Consider the following 19,204-nt stretch of genomic DNA (forward strand, 5'->3'; position numbering starts at 1 on the left):
TATGAACCCCAATTAACAGACATGTGCATTTAATATTCTCCAGCCACAAGTTCAGGCAGCACTCTTCAGCCTCCTGGGACTGGCTCCTTCAGCCACCTCCCTGACTCTCTTCTATCTGGATGGTTTGGCCAGTGTGATCTGCAGGAGCCTCAGAAACCACAGGAAATATAGCTTCTATTGTAGTCTGCTTGTGCTGCTTTAACAAAAACACTGTTACTGTGAACAACAGACATTTATTTCTGGAAGTCTGGGATCAGGATGTCAGTGTGGTTGGGTTTGGGTAAGAACCCTCTTCTGACTTTGCAGATGGCTGCCTTCTTGCTGTGTCTTCACATGGCAGAAGGATATATGATCTCTCTCTCTCTCTCTCTCTCTCTCTCTCTCTCCTGTCTCTTCCTATAAGGGCATTAATCCCATCATGAAGGTGGAGCCCTTACTGTATAATCACCTCTCACTGACTCTATTTCCTAAAAGCATCACCTTGGAAGTTAGGGCTTTGGCATAGGGATTTGAGGGGACACAGACATTCAGTCCATGGAATTTCCATTTCCTTTAAATTTAAAATATATTCAGGAGTAAGCCAGGAGAAGACTGTGTAGTAAGACTGTTTTCAGGAGGCAGGATTTATTGGTCCTTTTGTTCTGATGCTGGATGTCAGTGGAAGTTTGAATGCCAGCTTTCTGCTCAGGGTCGTGTAAGGCATCCTACATCCCTTAACTATTTCAATTTGGAACTACCGCTATGCAGATGACAGCCAGAGTGAGGAGAATACTGGTATAATAATAATAATTCACACTGATTGAGCTCTTACTCCATGACATGGATCATGGTCAATGCCTTATATGAAGGGTCTCACTGCATGTTCAGAGCCATCCTGTGGGACATGCATGTCATGAGCCACATGTGAGGACTAAGCACATGGACACAAGCTTGTGCTTTCACAAGAAAGAGCTAAATGGAAAGAGATGAAGAACCGTGTCCAGCAGTGGACTGTCAGGTGATTTGGTGGAGCCAGAAGGGCACTGTGATCAAAGCCAAAGACAAGAAGCCACTCCTCCCTCCATTTCTGGTTCTCTTCTTCCTTCCTATCAAGCTAAATTATGCCTTTTGGGTTTAATTATTTGATTCTCTTACTTGTCTTCCTTGAACTTACTTCCTGAACTTACTTGTATTCCTTAAATCATGGAATCATAGCCTGAAAAAAGGCCTGATAAAATAATCTTGTCCATATTCCCACACCAGGTACTATTACACCAAAGTGTATGAGAACATGCTTCTGAAACAGCCATGCATCCAGCATGTTCCACACCTAGTGCTGGACAGAAACACCAGGATATTTAATGTCTTAGCAGTTCCAAACATGCTTTGTATATTTATGTTATGCTATTAAGTGATTCGCTATAGAAATGAAGAAAAAATAAACAGGGATTTCTTCAAGTTAAACCAGGAAGTCAGTGGCAGAACAAAAGATCTTCTCCAAATACTTTATTGATCAATGTTACTAACCAATGTCAAGTAAAACCTTTATTTTTTAGTCAACTCTAATATAGATCTTTTAAAGAGTGTAATATTTAGTTGAAAACATTGTCAAATAATACAGAGATACATTTTAAGTATATGTGTATTTTATTACACAGTTCTTTTATATGATTACAGTGGCTTCTTCTTTTTCCCTTTTCCTCATTAGCAGGCACTTTATTCATTTGGTCTTGATATCAAGGTTAAACAGAACTCGACTACACTTAAACCTCTACATTCACAAGGTTAAATGTAACATATGCTCCATTCTTGGGCCCTAATTATCCTCATAACCATTTGTCTCATGCATTGTAACTCCCAAGTACACTGTCAGAGGGAGAAATTAGAAATTTAACAATTTTTGAAAGAATCAAAATCCAATTAGATAATCATCTGATTTATATGCTAAATCTGCAGAGTGAAGCACAATGTAGAAAAATGAGCTGTAATTGTTTTGGGAAATGTTCCAGAGACACCAGAAAGACATCATTTACAATAAATTATTATGACTTCCTTTTCCTTGTTGTTTCTTTCTGTATTGTAATTACAATATTGATTATCTCTGAAGGATTAGTTCATGAGTAAGTGAACATAACCTGCTTTGCCTGGCTAAATCAGCAAACACTACATGTTATTGATTCCTGACATTTTGTACCAATTACTAACCAGAAAGTAACTAATCACACATTCTGAGATCTGTAGATCTTTTGGATTTATGAGAATTGCTTCATGCTAATGTGGATCTCATTTTCCCCAACACGGGTGAAATGTTTCATTGGTCAAATGGTTTGTTGAGGCTGACATTTTGTCTTTTTCTGTGTGCTAAAAAATAAGAAACAAAAACTGGGAAGACCTATAAATGAGCAGGTTTGAATATTCACACCCATCTCTGACCTAGTACCTTAGATCTTTAAAGATAATTCCAATAATTTGCTTGGTATTTCATCCCAGAATCTCTTTGAGGAAATCCCCTATCAGAAGCATTGTTTACATGCTCTCATTGCAAGAACATGTATCTATGAGTTTCAGATTCTTCTTAGGAAAATGGGGGAGTGGCTGGAAGGTTGAGCATGGCAGCCAGACCAAGATTTTACAGCATCAAGGCAATGGAACACTCATAAATGTCCATTGGGAGAGTGGGTTTGCTTAGTTTGTATTTATTGTTCTGCTGGATTAAATAATAATCCTTAGTTCTGTAGCTATTTTTAAATGTCTTTCCTTTTCAAGTGAATGCAATTCTTCCAAATCAAGCAGGTCCATTGGCATTTAGTGTAAAGACTACCTCTGGGACATAAAGAACTACCCATGATCCAGGGTCCCTTATGTGGACTTCCAGAAGCCTGCAAAATACTTTTCCTCTTCAAAAGATTCCATCAGATTCACTTTCACACCCCAACCATTTCCTGGGGGCTCCAGTGTATCTTTTGAGTTCACATATTTCCACTTCATTCTTTTAAAATACCCTCAGGATAAACTGAATACACAACTTATTTAAAAACATAAGTGAATCCACCTAAGTAATTTAGCATCAGAGACCATGTTTGGTTTTATAGACAATGACATCATTTTTTTTTTTTTTTGAATAAGAACATCATAGAGTTGTCTGGCCTCAAATTGTAGGTTTTATTCCAGATCTTCTCCAACTACAATGAGCTTTTCTATTTAAATTATTTTTTCACTGGTAGAAGATTGAATAGAGCAATAATCCTCTGAAACACTCCGAGGAGCCTTTATATATAAGAAGTCTAGAAAGTATTGCAAATCCTTATTTTTTTAGGATCGATATAAATGGATGCAATTTGGTCATCCGTGCATGCACATACACACACGTATACACACACCCATGCATAAACTGGTGGCCTTAGTTGGCAGCTATGCACATTGATGTAACTCGTTTGGAGAGAAAATGGAAACAGATATCAAAGTCTTTAATATTTTTACACTTTGATAGTCCATCAATTACACTCTTAGCAATTTATTCGAAACTAATCATTTAATAGAAAAATAAAGGTATGCAATAGATATATTGCATAGTATTTCCAATACTATAAATAATAAAAGATGGAATGTTACAATGCATTACAAATCATGACTATGGAATCCATATAGAAGAATAGAAATTAGGATATATTGTTCCAAGAAAAGAGCAGATATGTTACTGATTTCAACTATGTTAGGTTGCGTATATATGTCACGAATGTATATAACATAGATATTAACATACAGAGTAAAAATTCTTATCTTTGGCTGGTAAGATTACATTAAGTATTTAAAACATAAAATCTCATTTTTGTTTTCAGTTAAATGTATTACTTTTAAAAAACTAAGGATTGAAACACTGGTATTTTGCAGCTTGATGTTATTATGAAACAAATCAATTTAAAAACACTAAAACAAACAAACAAAAAAACCTGCCCAGCATCACTGCATTTTAATGATAACGCGGCCATGAGTTTTACTCAAAGGTTTCTGAAAATGTGTCTGTGTAAGAATCATGAGATAAAAAGTACAATAAGAGGACAACATCATGTGTGCGGGGATGAAATTTGGGGTGCCAAAGGGGGCAGGGGAGCCCTGATTTCTGTGTTTGTAGAGCAGTAACTTGGACCCTGACATCTCAGGGCTGAGCCACCTGCCCCCGGGAGCTCTGTGCCTCCATTTGCCTGCCATCTGGTCTCTGCCCGGTGAGTCAGGAGTGGGAGTGGGGGAATGTTTGCAGTCCTTCCGGGAAGCAGGACCCCGGGCTAGCCGCCGTCTCGTGGCCCATCCACGAGATCATTGTTCAGAGGAAGTCCACGGAAATAGCCAATGTGAGGCCAGTGTGTGAGAAAAATGCTCAGAAGAGCTTGTTGCTAAGAATCAGAACATGCATCCTGGAAGTGTTGCAGTGGCTGTGCGAAGATTTTACAAAGAATGCAGAGCTTAGATTCCCCCCTTTAGAGAGAGAGAGAGAGAGTCCTGTTTCCACCTTCAGGAAACCCAGCTGCCTCTGAGCACCTTACAGAAGCCACCCCCCAAAAGATTTGCTTTCCTGCACAAAGGGGGAGTGATGGGAGGTGTCCTGGGGCAAACACAGGGTGCCTGTCCCTCTGGGGGGCTGGGACAAACAGCAAAAATGATCAAGCTTTTCTGTTCTAATGAGGAGCCCGAAACCTTCCCTGCCTGCTAACATACTGTTGCCTGGCGAGTCTCGGGGAAAGATGGGTCTCAACTTGTCCCACACTGGGGACCCGATCAAACCCTCAGTGATTTCTATCAGCTGTCAGGAGCCACGGATAGTTTGGCAGGACCGGGCAGGAAATCAGGCTATTAAATTACAGCCTTTCTGTGAGAAGCCCTGTCACTCTCCTCCCCGTTCCTACAGATGTTCTATCAAAGGAAGTCATTGTGACCATTTATCTTGCCGAACTTAAAATACCTTCTCCAGAACTAATTTTTCCCTCCGTACTTGAAGTCTTTCTACTCTCTGTCTTGCTTCCCTGATCTTGTATGGATCTAAGATTAATTTGCACCAGCGAGGAGTTCAACAACAAAATCAATTTCAATTGGGTCAGACGGGGTTACTCTGGGCTCGGCAGTGTGAGGAAAGAAATAGATGGTTATCATCCTGGAAGCACAATACTGGGGTCCGGTATGAAGAGAGAGAAGCAGCACATTCCCATAAAGGCAGTAAATAATTCTTTCCAAAGCACCAGAAACAAATAGGAATTGGGCTTATTTTCCACCGGAGTTTCCAAAAAAACCATACATAAGTGAGTACGTTATGCCCTTGAGGATGCAGTGAAAATTAGCAAATGAGATGAGGCACATGGTCAGTAGGACTGTGTCACAACCATTTGCCCCCCTCACCGGTACAGATCCTCTCAGCTAATTGCATGTTTAAAGCAAAAAAAGCATATATTTTCTCTGTAAGAGTATTCTCTGGTGTTGCACACAAAGCATCTTAAGATGGGACTTTAGAGCAAATCTAAAAACAAGATCGAACAATGGCTGGATTTATTTTCCCCTGTCATTGAAGTGCACCATCAGTGGGAAAGGCATTCAGTGAGGAAATTAAAACAAAGTCATGTACATCATTAGGTTTTAGCATTTTACTTGGTCATCAAGGCAAAAAAAAAAAAAATCAAGAATAACAAGATTTTCTGTTTTTTCTTTAAAAATGTTAACACCTGTAATGGTTCTTGACAGTTTAAGTAGTACAAAAATGTACCAGTGTCATGGAATATATTCCTAAGTACTCTTTTACCTTTCTTAATTCAAAATGGATCAGTGGACACCAGTCATGGAGAAATAGTCGGTTGTGGGCATTTAGTGCCATGAAGAGAAAAATGACCCATGTCTCGTTCTTGGGGAGCTGTGTCAGAACGATCCCACACCTAAGAAATGGGAGATTCATCAAGTCAGGTTATTTTCAATTGAAAAAAAAAAAACAATGTATTGGTTATGTATAAACAATATAGTAGGAAGTTGTATGTATCTTTGTGTTTCATGGCCATAAGCATACGGGGAGATGGTTGTGTGACGGGTTGCCATTGCACAGATCAAATCCAGCCCACCTACTTTAAGAAAAAGGGATTTATTCTAGGCTGTTGACTGTCAAAGGGACTAAGGTTTTGGGGTGGAACATGACATGCACGGACCAGTCAAGGGAGCCCCTGGCCCTGCCACACTCAGGGCGTCACAGCTGATGCAGGCAGTCCTGGTGCAGCCAACAGCTCCCAGAGCACATCAACAGAATGGAGGTCTCATCGCCTTGCACCCACTGGCAGATCCATAATTCCAAGTAATTCCCATCAGCAGAACTCCCAGTACATCTGCGGTCTTCGCTTCCACGAGTCTGGAAAGTCCAGCTTTTATTTTTCTAGACTCTACGCTCCTGGACAGAGTTGGATCGACCGACCAGCAGTATCTGCTACAGTGGGTGGCATTCCGTTTTTCACAGAAGAGACTAAATTTAGGGAAGATTTCAAGAGAGCAAATACCTTCTCTTGCCCCCATGTAGCAGGGCTATGTGTCCAACATGAGCCCAAAGCCTCACTGGAATCCGTTTCATGTACAGCATGTTGGCCAAGCAAATGAGGGTAGGGCACGCCGCGGCCTGAGCCTGTCCAGCAGAGGCGGGGGTGTGGGCCAAGATAGGAGGCTACCGTCCTCACCGAGCAGGAGGGCCAGGCCTCTGCCGAGGGTCGCAGGACCGTTGGGACAGGTACAGTCATAGGATGCGTTCTTCCAAAGCTGAGTGGAAGCTGGGCAGAGGAAAGGAGCACCGGGCCGCGTGGAGGAGCAGAGGCGGACGGTGGGGATGGAGCACACGTCCTGTCACAATTCAGGCGAAAGAGGAGGAGGGAAGGCGGAAAAGGTGCTAAAACGTGCAGCCCTCATGCTGTTGGGCTCTGGTCCCTCACTCTATTCGGGGACTGTGTGGGCCTCGGTGGGCTCCCCAAGGCCTCGAGCCAGGGAGGTGCATCCTTAGGTTGACATCTCAGAAAATCGGTTTCTATCTGTGCTTCTGAAAATGGAATGTGATTTTTTCCATAAAACGTGCTTACGATACATCAGAATTGGCAGCTGAGCGGGTGACCACAACCCCACCTGTCCCTCATTTGACCTGAAGGCACGGAAGGTGAGTGTCTATGGAAAGTTTGGATCCAGGGGTGCGAACGGAGAGCGCTGCTTGATGTAAAAGTGACAGTGCTCTGCTGTGTCCTGTCAACGTTTGTGATGCACACAATGCAGGGAAGGAACCACTCAGAGTCACGAAAGGGAGGAACAGATTGCACAGCAGCAAGATGTGACCAGAAGGAAGGCATCTGTGAATCTCTTCATGAAGGGGAAAATACCTGAAGGGTTGTGTAATCCTGTGTTTGGTGAATTATAAAAATAAAGCGCAGGGGCACCTGGGTGGCTCAGTCAGGTAAGCGTTTGTCCTCGGCTCGGGTCATGATCTCAGGGTCCTGCAATCGAGTCCCAGTCTGGCTCCCTGCTCAGCAGCGAGCTGGTTTCTCTCTCTCCTTCTGCTCCTCCCCCTTCTCATGCTCTTTCTCTCATAAATAAATAACGTATTAAAAAATAAAGCTCAAAACAAGCCCATCACCTAGCCCTCCTGGACACACAGGGGCTCGCTAACAGGGCACACACACAGCCCCCTGGCCCTAGGGGAGGGGACTCAGGAATAGAGGGGAGTCCAGTCCTTCAGAGGCCAGCCCCAGACGGTGAGGTCCTAAAGCCAAGTTGCTGTCTCCTTGTGGATATGAACTTTGCCCAAGACATTTCTTCATGGAGGCAGCAAGAAAGGAAGTGGGCCTCCTCGACAGAAGAGGTAAACTTACTTATTCTGTTAGTCACAGAACTTGTGGGCAGGTGCATTGTTGCATTGGAGACACACACTTGCACACAGGTGCATTGTTATTTTGGAGACACACATGCACACACATGCACACAGGTGCATTGTTATGTTGGAGACACACACATGCACACCCATGTGCACACAGGTGCATTGTTATGTTGGAGACACACACACATGTACACACACGTGCACAGAGGTACATTGTTATGTTGGAGACACACACATGCACACAGGTGCATTGTTATGTTGGAGACACACACATGCACACAGGTGCATTGTTATATTGGAGACACACTACACATGCACACACATGCACAAAGGTGCATTGTTATGTTGGAGACACACACATGCACACACATGCACACAGATGCATTGTTATGTTGGAGACACACATGCACACACACGTGCACAGGTGCATTGTTATGTTGGAGACACACACATACATGCACACACACAGGGACACACAGGCACACATACTCATACTTGTGTGCACACACCAAATGCCTAGAACCAATAATACCATAATGAGCAAAAAACCAGAGCCTGGAACATGTCCTCGGCCTGGTGCATTTACGCAAGGCTGAGGGAGCACCGACGCACAGGAGGCCTCCCTGGGGCTAGGCTTAGGGAAACAGTATTTCTGCCGCCCTGTTTCCTGGTCATCCTATGCCAAGGGGGGAGACAAAGTTTAAAGTGAGAAGGAGAAACTGAGAATGCTCACCTATGGAAATGGTGTCAGAGGAGAACAGGTAACAATTTCATGACTGTAAGGGGCCTTTTAGAGCACACGCGTGTGACAGCAGAGGTTTGCAGTGTACGAAACACTCACCTTTGTTAATCATGCTGTCAGTCCAGAGGATGCAAACAGGAGAGACAGGTGAACTGCTGTCCAGGAGGGACAGATTTGGGGTGACATGGAGAGAAGAGGAGAAAAGCCCCAAGGGACTGCGTGAGGATTTGGGAAGGGGAGGGACAGGTGCCTGTGGCCATGAGCAAATATGCAAAATAAAAGAAGAGTTTGAAAGGATTTTGTAATTTAGAATTTATTTCAAGCAGGGGCTCCCGGGTGGCTCAGTTAAGCATCTGCCTTCGGCTCAGGTCATGATCTCAGGGTCCTGGGATTGAGTCCCGTGTCCAGCTCCTTGCTCAGTGGGGAGTCTGCTTCTCCCTCTTCCTGCCCCTGTGCTCTCCCCCTCTTTCTCCTTCCTTCTCAAATAAATAAATAAAATCTTTTTTAAAAAGGAAGTTATTTCAAGCATAAGTTCTTCACTTTCTCCCCCAGGCCTTGAATGATGCGCTCACTCATGCTCAGGTAACAGGAGAGGTACGTGTCAGAGTGTCTGCAGGAAACACCGAGGCCCGGGGCTGGTGGGGAGGAGAGAGGGGACCTGGACAGCATGAGGTTCCATTTATAAAAATCACAACAATAAAATAAAACTGAAGAAATGGTTCCTTTTAAGAGAAAAATGTAAAATTCTCTTGAAACTCACGAGGCAGCAACACTAAATGTGGCAATGGCCATGGAGGTCCCTTGCCTCTTACTCCGTTGATGCAGTCAGGTAGAAACACCTGCATTTCCCCCCTGGACACAGAGAAGCATGGGGTGGGCGGTGATGCTGCCCCCCTTCCCCACCCGCTGTGCGTATGACGAAGCACCCCCCTTGTGAAGCACCATACGGTGCTCTTCCAAGTACATGATGTGAAAATGCTAAGGTACACACATGCATGTACATCTGTGTGCGTGTTCACAGGCATGCTTGCCTGCACGGCCACATACTCATGTGCACAGGTATGTGGACATGTGCACACATAGGCATACACACACGCGCGCACACACACACGTGTGTATAGTTTCAACAAACCTCGTCATCGAAACACAGCAATACACTTACACACAAAAAACGTGGAATTTTTGAAATAATCGAATATTGGCAGGAGTGCAGGAGAATCCGGAACCCCACACTCTGCTGATAGGAAGGTGAAGGTCTCTATGGAAGCTCATTTGATACCCTTTTTAGAAGAGTTAATCATAGCAGCACACGGAGAGATCTTCTATTACTGGGATTCTATCCTAAGGATAAATAAGTACTTACATACAGATCCGCCTACAAGGATATTCACTGAAACTCTGTAATAATGAGATTTCTAAAGCAAAATACTTAATAGTAGGGATTTGGTAGTGCATACCTAAAATGGGATAGTAAGGAGTCATTTAGGATTATAATGTATTTATTAGTGGAGACACATATCAAGATATGGAAGGAAGCCAAAATAAAGCTTCTGAAACCGTTGTACACTATGTGTACACTATATAGCCTAGGAGTAAAGATCCAGAGTAGTAGTTATCATAATAGCTGTAATTATTTTTGAGGTGGAGAGAACACAGGTGATTTTTATCGACACTTCACTTATATGTGTTTTCAAATATCTTACTATTAACAAGTATGTTGATGCATGACTCTGACGGGCGTATGTACTTGCTTTGCACACATATCAGTGCTCTGCTATTTGCCTCTGCAGGAACTTCTTCAACGTCCTCTTTCCCTTAACATGCAATCTCCTTCAGAACCTGGTCATCATTTAAAAAAAAAATCTTGGGGCGCCTGAGTGGCTCAGCGGTTGAGCGTCTGCCTTTGGCCCGGGTCATGATCCTGAGGTCCTGGGATCGAGTCCCACGTCGGGCTCCCTGCATGGAGCCTGCTTCTCCCTCTGCCTGTGTCTCTGCCTCTCCCCATGTGTCTCTCATGAATAAATAAATAAATAAAATCTTTAAAAAAAAATCTTTACTACAGTTTATGACAATCTATTCCTGGCAATGAAGTGTTGTTATGAGACAAATCCTGTACAGCTCTAGGAAACCACGATGTGTACCTCATCATCTTGGTAAAGGGTGAATGGTCCAGTGCCATCATTAAGGAAGGAGAATCATTGTCTGTCCTAGGTCGCAAAGAGTTAGGTTTCTAATAAGCTGAAATTCTCATCTGGGGGCCTTTCCCGTCATATGCAAGAAACTTCTAATACGTGTGCATATATGTATTTTTTCTACTATATATTTGGTCATCCTATCCCCTTGCCCACCAGCCCTCCTTCCGGCTAAGATGACGATGAAAGTGTAACCTCCTCTGGTGTAAGGATTTTATGACAAAGAATAAGGACATGTGACACTTTGTCTAGATAAAATGTCATTGAGATGCTGTCATGCGGGGGCGAATCCAAGGACACTGGGTTTGGGTCCCAACTGGGCTGTTGGAAGTCATCTCATCTCTGCCTGCTTCCTAGACTCTGACTTCTGTGAGGGACATTCCAGTGAATTTAAAAATTCTTTCTCTGGTTCCTTCCTCTGTTTTTTTTTTTTTTTTTCCTGCATGTGAGTTGGGGGGTCAGGATCAACTGACATTTCATGAGAATCTGACAATTATAAAAATGCATTTAAATATTTAATATTTCATTAATAATGAATGTAATAAATAATAGATAATTTAAGTATCAAGTGTGTGATGATCCTACTAATATTAACTCTAATTATTCTCTATGTCCTTACCCTGAAATGCGGGCTACTTCCCAATGTAGCTCCTTCTCACTCAGCAACTCATCAAAGCAAGCATAAAACAGATGAGATGCGGAGTGGTTCCCATGAGTCTGCACTCCGGTGTGAACGGGGTGAATGACAAAGAGAAAATTTTCAACCTGACGCACGAAGCAAAATTATCACCTTCACCATCGTCATATGAAAACGTGTCGCTGTATGTTAGTGCCAGCACTGTTGTACAATCTTCCGTAGATGAACGTACACACTCCATACAGCAGCCCTGGGACAGGTGTTGTTACTATCTCCGTGTTACACACGAAGGAACAGAGCCAAGTTACACATCCAGTAAAGGTCCCGACACTCTGATTCTTGGACATGATCTTCTGACATCTGTTCTTTCTTGGAATTACTCTGAAGGTAGCCCAGGGAATGAGCAGGAGAGTTTTCTTAATATGCTGTTGTCATTGGCTTGTGTGCTCCTCTTGTGACTTTATAGAGCATAAGGACACTTTGATGAAAACTGGAAAGGGCTTCAGGAAAGATCTAGAAGCAGATGGGCCCAAGTTTGAAACACAAGCCCTGCCTCTCATTAGCTTTGTCTTTCAGGGCACTTTTTTTATGCCTAAACTCAGGAAATAGCAAGTATTTCATGAAAATGAATAAAAATAACTGTAAGGAGTCTTGCCATGATGCCTTACAGAAGAGAAAAACCATAAATGTCCTACACCGCCTCCCTGCAGGCTGCCAGGAGCCCAGAGCCAGTTGTTCAGTGACCTCCCAGAGCAGGTGCCCCTGGAGTGCGTAACCTCTCCTGGTCTGCTCACGTCATCGCTTCTATCCTTCATGATACCATTCACCATTCACCAAAATCAGCCACGCTCTCCCTGTCCACAGCTCATGCCATGGACTTGGGGTCTTAGATTCATGGCAAAGCACAAGCATCAGGCCAACACTCTTGGACAGATCTGGTTATTGCCCTCCCTTAGATTTATTTTTCCCTCTTCTTACTTATAAACACATTGTTGTCATTACAATCATCACTGTGCAAAGGTTCAGTCCAGTTGTTCCCTGTGACTTGCAAGGCAGGACCTGAACCAGCCTGGGTTCCAAGGGCTCTTCTCACTGGCTTGCATCACCTCTCCCTCCAACACACAGACCAGGGAACCCACATGACCTTCACTGCTAGGAGCCGTGATGAGATTCGGCAGTAATATGGAGCAGCCCTGTAGTTTGGCATTTCTTCCCTGACTTTAATGCTCTTTTAATTCTTTTTCTCATAGACTTGAAAAACTCAAGTGTCTCATGAGATGCTTTATTCACAATCGAGATTCAGTCCTTCGTAAAACCATAACACTTGTACATCACTGTGAGTTGCCACAAATAACCAAACCCACATTTACGCATGTGTATCATGCCATCCACTACCTACCAATGACTTCCAAGTGGATATTGGTAGGAAAAACGAAAATACTTTTGAACTGACCAAGTCTTCGAGAATATACTGGCATTCTGGGTATATTCCTAGCATTAGAAAATAGCCCAGAAGGATACGATGCCATTACTGTGATAAAAAGATACATATATTTTTGTTCTTAATATGTGGTTTTATAAAGTTTTAATTTTTTTTCTCTGTCACGGTCATTTAGGGCATCTATCATGATGCAAGGCTGTCTTCAAAACAGGCTTTAAAACCCTAAACTGAAGACGTTTAACGAGATCTTACATAAGTGGTGCTCTAGTTTGCAGGTCTTCAGGAAAAGTGTACAGAAAAGCGTAAGGGACATTTCCCCTCATCTGGCTCAATGTTGATCTCTTGCAGACCGCGTGTGAGCCCTGGACCTGGGCCTGAGCTGAATGCGTGGCTTCCAGCCAATGACAACATAACACAAGGTTCACTGGCACTGTGTTTCTAAACAGAGCCAAATTAAACCGCGTTATTATACTGTTAGCAATACTACAACTTCCTAGAAAATTAAGTGTTTTGTTATTACAGGAACACACTGGCAATTAGTAGATGTGCTTGATTTAAAATTTTAATATGTGTATTCAGTGTTAATATTGTATGATCTTACCCCACACAGGCTTCTGTCTTTAGTGGTTCTGTTCTGAAAGAACAATACCTAGAGGCAGAAATGATTGACACATGAACAATAAAAAATGGTGTAAGCAGAAACAACGTGTTTTTGGTTGTTTGACTTAGAAGAGGCAGATCCCAAATAAAATATGCCTGCCTACAGGAAGAATAACTTTATCCTGGAAAAACATTTAGTAGATGGATTGGTTTGGAACAGAAGCTTTTTTTTTTTTTTTTCAGGATAGCCCTGTGAGACTAAAGAGGAAGATGTGCCAGAGGGAGGAGGCTGGCCACAGAAAGAACCGGGGGCCTCACTTGCCAGCTAACCAGAGGTCTCAGCCAGAAGCCCAACTAAAGGAGTTGTAGGGTTCTTGGTCTGCCAATGCTGGATTTTAGATGAGTGTATTCAGCTCTCTGTCTCATAGATACGGTGCCAGCCCTGACAGTCAAACACACATCTCCCCCCCCAACCCTGCTCGGGTTCCTCTCTGTCTGATTATAGGGAACCCATGAATACAAAGCAAAAGTAAAACCCTAAATCACTATCGTGATATTCCCAGAAATTCCCTTTACTCATGTCCCTAATCCCTGTGGCACAATACAACCCCAACTGGATGTAGCAACTATAAACAAATCCTCGGCACCTTCAGGAACATAGGTGATCCAGCTACAGCACAGCATGTCTCTCCTAGGGATGGGGTCCTTTAGCTGAGCAGGGAAAGAAGCCCTACTAGAGATCCAGCCTGATGAAGCTAGTTCCTGGATGTCATTTCAGGACAGGAAAGGCTGGCTGTGGAGTAGCTGCTACTGGGAGGTTCCATGGTTGCTCAGTGGGGCCCCTGGGTGATGAAGTGGATGAAGTGACCATCTTGACCAGAGGCCCCGGGTGGGGCAGTCATGGTGGGGCAAGAGTTGCCACTGGATACCTTACAAGGCCGTGCGGTCGCTGGCTTCCTCCTCATGTCATAGGAATGGGAAAAGCATGGCCATCGCAGATGATGAAGAAAGGAAGGAATTTAAGAAGTCTGAATATTGCAGAAAGGTACTCTGAGCTTTACAAGGCAACTTTGATTGACACAGAGAGCAAGAAATCAACGCAAAAGCAAATACAAACCGAAATCGAAACAGTCCTGGCACTGACCTCTGGACTCAGGGAAGGATAGGATAGGAAGAAAAAGTGTGTTTACTCCATAGGTGTAATGGCTGAGGTGCTGGGCTAGTCCCCCACATCAATTGACCTAATTTACAACAACTTTTGTGCAATAGCTATTTCCATTTTAATGGTGGAGAAACCATGATGACTGAACCACTGGTACATCGTTCTCGAGGAGCAGAGCAGAAGGCCTCACAGGGGTGGGGCTGGAGCTCAGAGACGGGCATTTTCGTCCACCTGTTCTGCTTCTATCACTGTGTCTGAAGACAAGAGAATCAGCCACTTGGTATTTTCATGTCAAAAACATGTTGTTGATCACATGTTATGACACATACGTAGTCATCTGAAAAGCAGAAAACAGGATCGGTTCGCCTCTCTTTGCTTCCCTTGTTTTAGTAAAATCTATATAGCATAAAACTGCCATTCTAACCATTTTTAAGTGTACAGGTCAGTGAGATTACTTTCATTCACAATACTCCATTGGCTTTTGTAGCCTATAAGATTGTGGTTTGAGGCACGGTCCGTGTAGTGAACAAAAACATGACTATCTAATTTTGGCTTCAGGACAGGAAATAATCAATTGTTGAAAGGGATCATTTCCAGAAAAGATGATAGAATGTTTTTTTTTTTTTCCCCAAAATTAGATGTGTAGGGCTCTTCAAAAGTCGTGTAGTTCAACCGAGATATAAACAGTTTAAATGTCTTGCCAAAGCCACACATGTAGGTGGTAGCAGATGCCGCAAGGAAGTTTTATGAGCTAAAATTTTAGCAAGACCCATAATTTACGTACTTTAGGGCAAACCGTGAGTTATTTATAAATTAGTGGGAATGAATGGACTTTGCCCCAGTCTAACTGTTCTGTGTAGACTGAGCTTGGGTGATTTCCTTGACTCAAGGTCAAGACATGAGAGTATAGAGCAACAGGATTTTTCTTTGAAAAGAACATTATAAAGTGTCTACCATAATAACTTTACTATTAGTAAGGCTTTTTAAGAAAATGGTTGTAGCTTTTCAACAGTCTGGTACTAAAGCATCGTGTTTGTGTCAGTGTTTTAACGTTATCGGAACTTTGGTTCGCTCCTTTTTCTCAACACAGGCTACGAAGTCCCATGGGACCCCACACTCGGATGGACCCCAGGCTTCATTAATGCTCTGCTTTCGTGCAATTCTTAATAATTTTATCTCTGAGCTTGTGTTTTGTATGTGAAGCCCAGAGGAAGAGTGTGGCAGGCAGGGGATCAGAGGAGAGACGAACAATGTGGTTCACCTCTATGCCTTGCCATTCTCAGGAAGCTTTGGTGATATCACCACAAGCACAGGATTCTAGAGAACCCAGGATGGAAGGTGTGGGACTTCAATGAGATGCAAATCAATACAGACTGAGTACGTTAAGTGTACTACTGAGTAAGCGGCCATTGGCAGCCTGGGCTGTCGCACTCTCTGTGAAAACCAGAATTTGCTGAAACAGGAAGGAGGTAGTGGCATAAAAGGGAACAGGAATGACCAGAGAGCCCTGTCCTGGCCTTTGTCATTTCATGTCTCCATGTTAGCCAATGACTTAACCACTGACAATGACAGAAGGAAAAGGAAAGACTGGTAGGATATGCAAACATCAAGAGGTGGCAGAAGACCAGTTGAGTCAGTTTTCTGCTGGGTTTCCACTGATTTGGTAAGAATGAAATACATATGCATGTATGAGCCATTGAATATGAATCCTGTAATTTTGGCAATTCTATATACAAGTTAAATGTTCTGACATTTGTCCTGAAAACTTTAACATTGCACGATATAAAGATGAGAGATATACGTTAAAAATTACTATTTTAAATTTTCTTTACTGCAGACATTAAAGAAGCAAATAAAAATACTGTGAGTTGAAAAGGAGACCACAGAAGAAAGGAAAAAGCTTTATATTTTAGTTCTTTAATAGCAAGATTTTTTTTTCAGCTCTTTGAACACGGGGCCCCACATTTTCATTTTGCTCTGAGCTTTGCAATTATGCAGCTGGTTCTGCTCAAAGCAGTGTCCAATCTGACATTGTTAAATGTTAAATGTGCTGATATAAAGGTGCTGATTCTAAGGAACAAGCACAAATGCCATATGAGATTCTAGATTGTTGCTTCTTTTTTTTTAGTGTTTCAGTGCACATCAAAAACACGAGTTAAGTTTACCACCAACACATCAAACATTCATATGAACAAGCAAAATACTGCTCTAAATCTGATTTTTTTAATGAACTGAGCTTCAAATTTTTATCATTCTCCCAAACTACCTCCCATATAAATGTAATGTACGACTCCATTTAGTGACGAGTTGGGCCTTTTGTAAGTCTGTCTGGGGGCGCGTCATGGTCCCAGGGTCCTACCACCTTCTGTTTGAGAACCAGTCTCACTTTAATCTTCTCTTTGTGCTGATGAAATGAGTACTCACTTAATACTTCGTTTTCAGGCACCCCCATCTCTACCTTTAGGCTCAGTCTAAGCAAAACTATCTCTGTGAAGTTTTGTTTAGGAGTTATTTTTTTAATGCATTAAAATAAATACTTAACTTAAAAAATAAAACAAACATGGAGGCACCTGGGTGGCTCCTTTGGTTAAATATCTGCCTTGGGTTCAGGTCATGATCCCAGGGTCCTGGGATCGAGTTCTGCACCAGGCTCTCTGCTCAGTGGAGAGTCTGCTTCTCCCTCTCCCTCTGCCTGCTGCTCCCCCTGCTTGTACTCTCTCTCTCTCTGTCAACTAAATAAATAAAATCTTAAAAAAAAAATATGTAAAGCTATGGTGATATGCAACTTCAGGAAATCCTTGGCCCATTTGTTTTTACAATACTATGTGTAAGAGAAGAGGAGGTCGGGGCCGAGCCCCCACCACATGCCTGTCCTCTTCCCTCTCCAGATATTTATGTAAAATTAACTGAGGCTTTATTTTTTGAAATAAAAACTTTAAAAAGGCAAAAAAAAAGTGAATATTTGCTTATGACACACAGAAATAAAAATTAGTTTGCTTTTTATTGTGTGTATTTTGTTCAAACAAAACAAAAGATAGGGTTGTACCACTTGGCAACACACCCGTCATTTAAAATCTGATGATTACTCATATTTTGTAGCTTATTTTGATGTATTTTATATTGATGATTTATACTGATGATTGGTTCGGACAAATGTCTCAGCAACAGTGACCACGCAGGGAGGTGTTACTCAGGGCACATCCCGCCTCTGGCCATGGTGGAGACCTCCGGGCTCTCTCCACACCTCCTGCAGGGACTCTTCCTTTATTGCCTTCTTCCTCCGTGAAGATCATCTTCTCCCCACCTCCTTGGTGGGAGGAGGGGTAACCATTATCAAGAAGAGAACCGCTCACATTAAGGAAAGCAACCATGCCTCTTCCTCAAAATCAAAGTTTTGTTGGACAGTTTGTCTCAGGCACATCAGCTCTTTTGGAAGGTTCTCCATGGCCTTGAACTGAAATCTTCCTTGAATACGTACCCCTTGGCCCTTACTTCAGTTTGGGGGTGGGGGAGGCCGAGTAAGCAGAGTTGTTGCATTCCACTCTAGCTTTTCGACCACTGAACATAACCATGTGCCTCCCACCACACACACACACACACACACACACACACACACACACACACACACACACCAGGCTAGGGGCCTCCTTAGCTCTTCTCCAAGGGCAAGCTAATCAATCCTTGCTCTACCGTTGCTTCTGGGCTCTGGGCACACTCGCATCTCATCCAGAGAAAAAAGTTTTCCTCCTGGTTCTGAGAAAACGCTGTAATCGTTGTCAAACTAGCTTTAGAAAGGGGTCGCTTTTGCAAACACATGTAACATGTTTTGCATTTTGCTGACGACAAGCCGGCCCTGGCTGTGAGTTGCAGAGTAACAGACAGCGGCCAGCCGGCCAGCCTCTGCTGTCTCCTGCTTTGGGGGAAGACAGCGATGTAATGAAATCCACGGACATGGTATCAGCTAATTCAGGGAGAATGGTGACCTTACTAAAAGCAAATGCAAATGCATTTTTCCCCATAATGCCAAACACATGCTTTGCATGCAGCTAGAGAAGGGGTTTTGAGAACCCCCTGGATGCCCGTGGTGAATTCATGCTGACAATACACAAGCCCGGGCTTTCCCAAGCCCATTTTCTTGCCTCACATAGGCCGTTGGCCTCTCTCTGTCTATTTTAAATGACCCAACTCAAAGCTTTAAGGGTTTCCAAGACGGATAATTGGAAGATTAACAATTTCACTCCTCATTAATTGGCAATCCGGCATTTCGTTGTAATATTCAGCTGTACACGGAGAAACCTTGATCTGCTGCATGAATTCACAGTTTTCATAAACTGGAAGCATTTCTGCCGCTGTGCTAATCCACAGAGGAAAGAAAGCGCTTTTTCGGAGCAAAGGAGTTCAACCAGAGGCCAATCTTGGAATAGATGTGAGGACGAGAGAAAGAGCAGAGGAAGAAATCTTGCTGTTCCATTGGAGAGAAATAAAAATAGCTATGAATGTTATCATTTTTAAATTGGTGCTGGGAACTAGGAGACGTGACCCAAATACCAAGCGATGGCCGGGTGCGGCCCCACCCGA

Source organism: Canis lupus, chromosome 17 (assembly GCF_011100685.1).
Source record: "Canis lupus familiaris isolate Mischka breed German Shepherd chromosome 17, alternate assembly UU_Cfam_GSD_1.0, whole genome shotgun sequence".
Taxonomy (NCBI): Eukaryota; Metazoa; Chordata; class Mammalia; order Carnivora; family Canidae; genus Canis; species Canis lupus.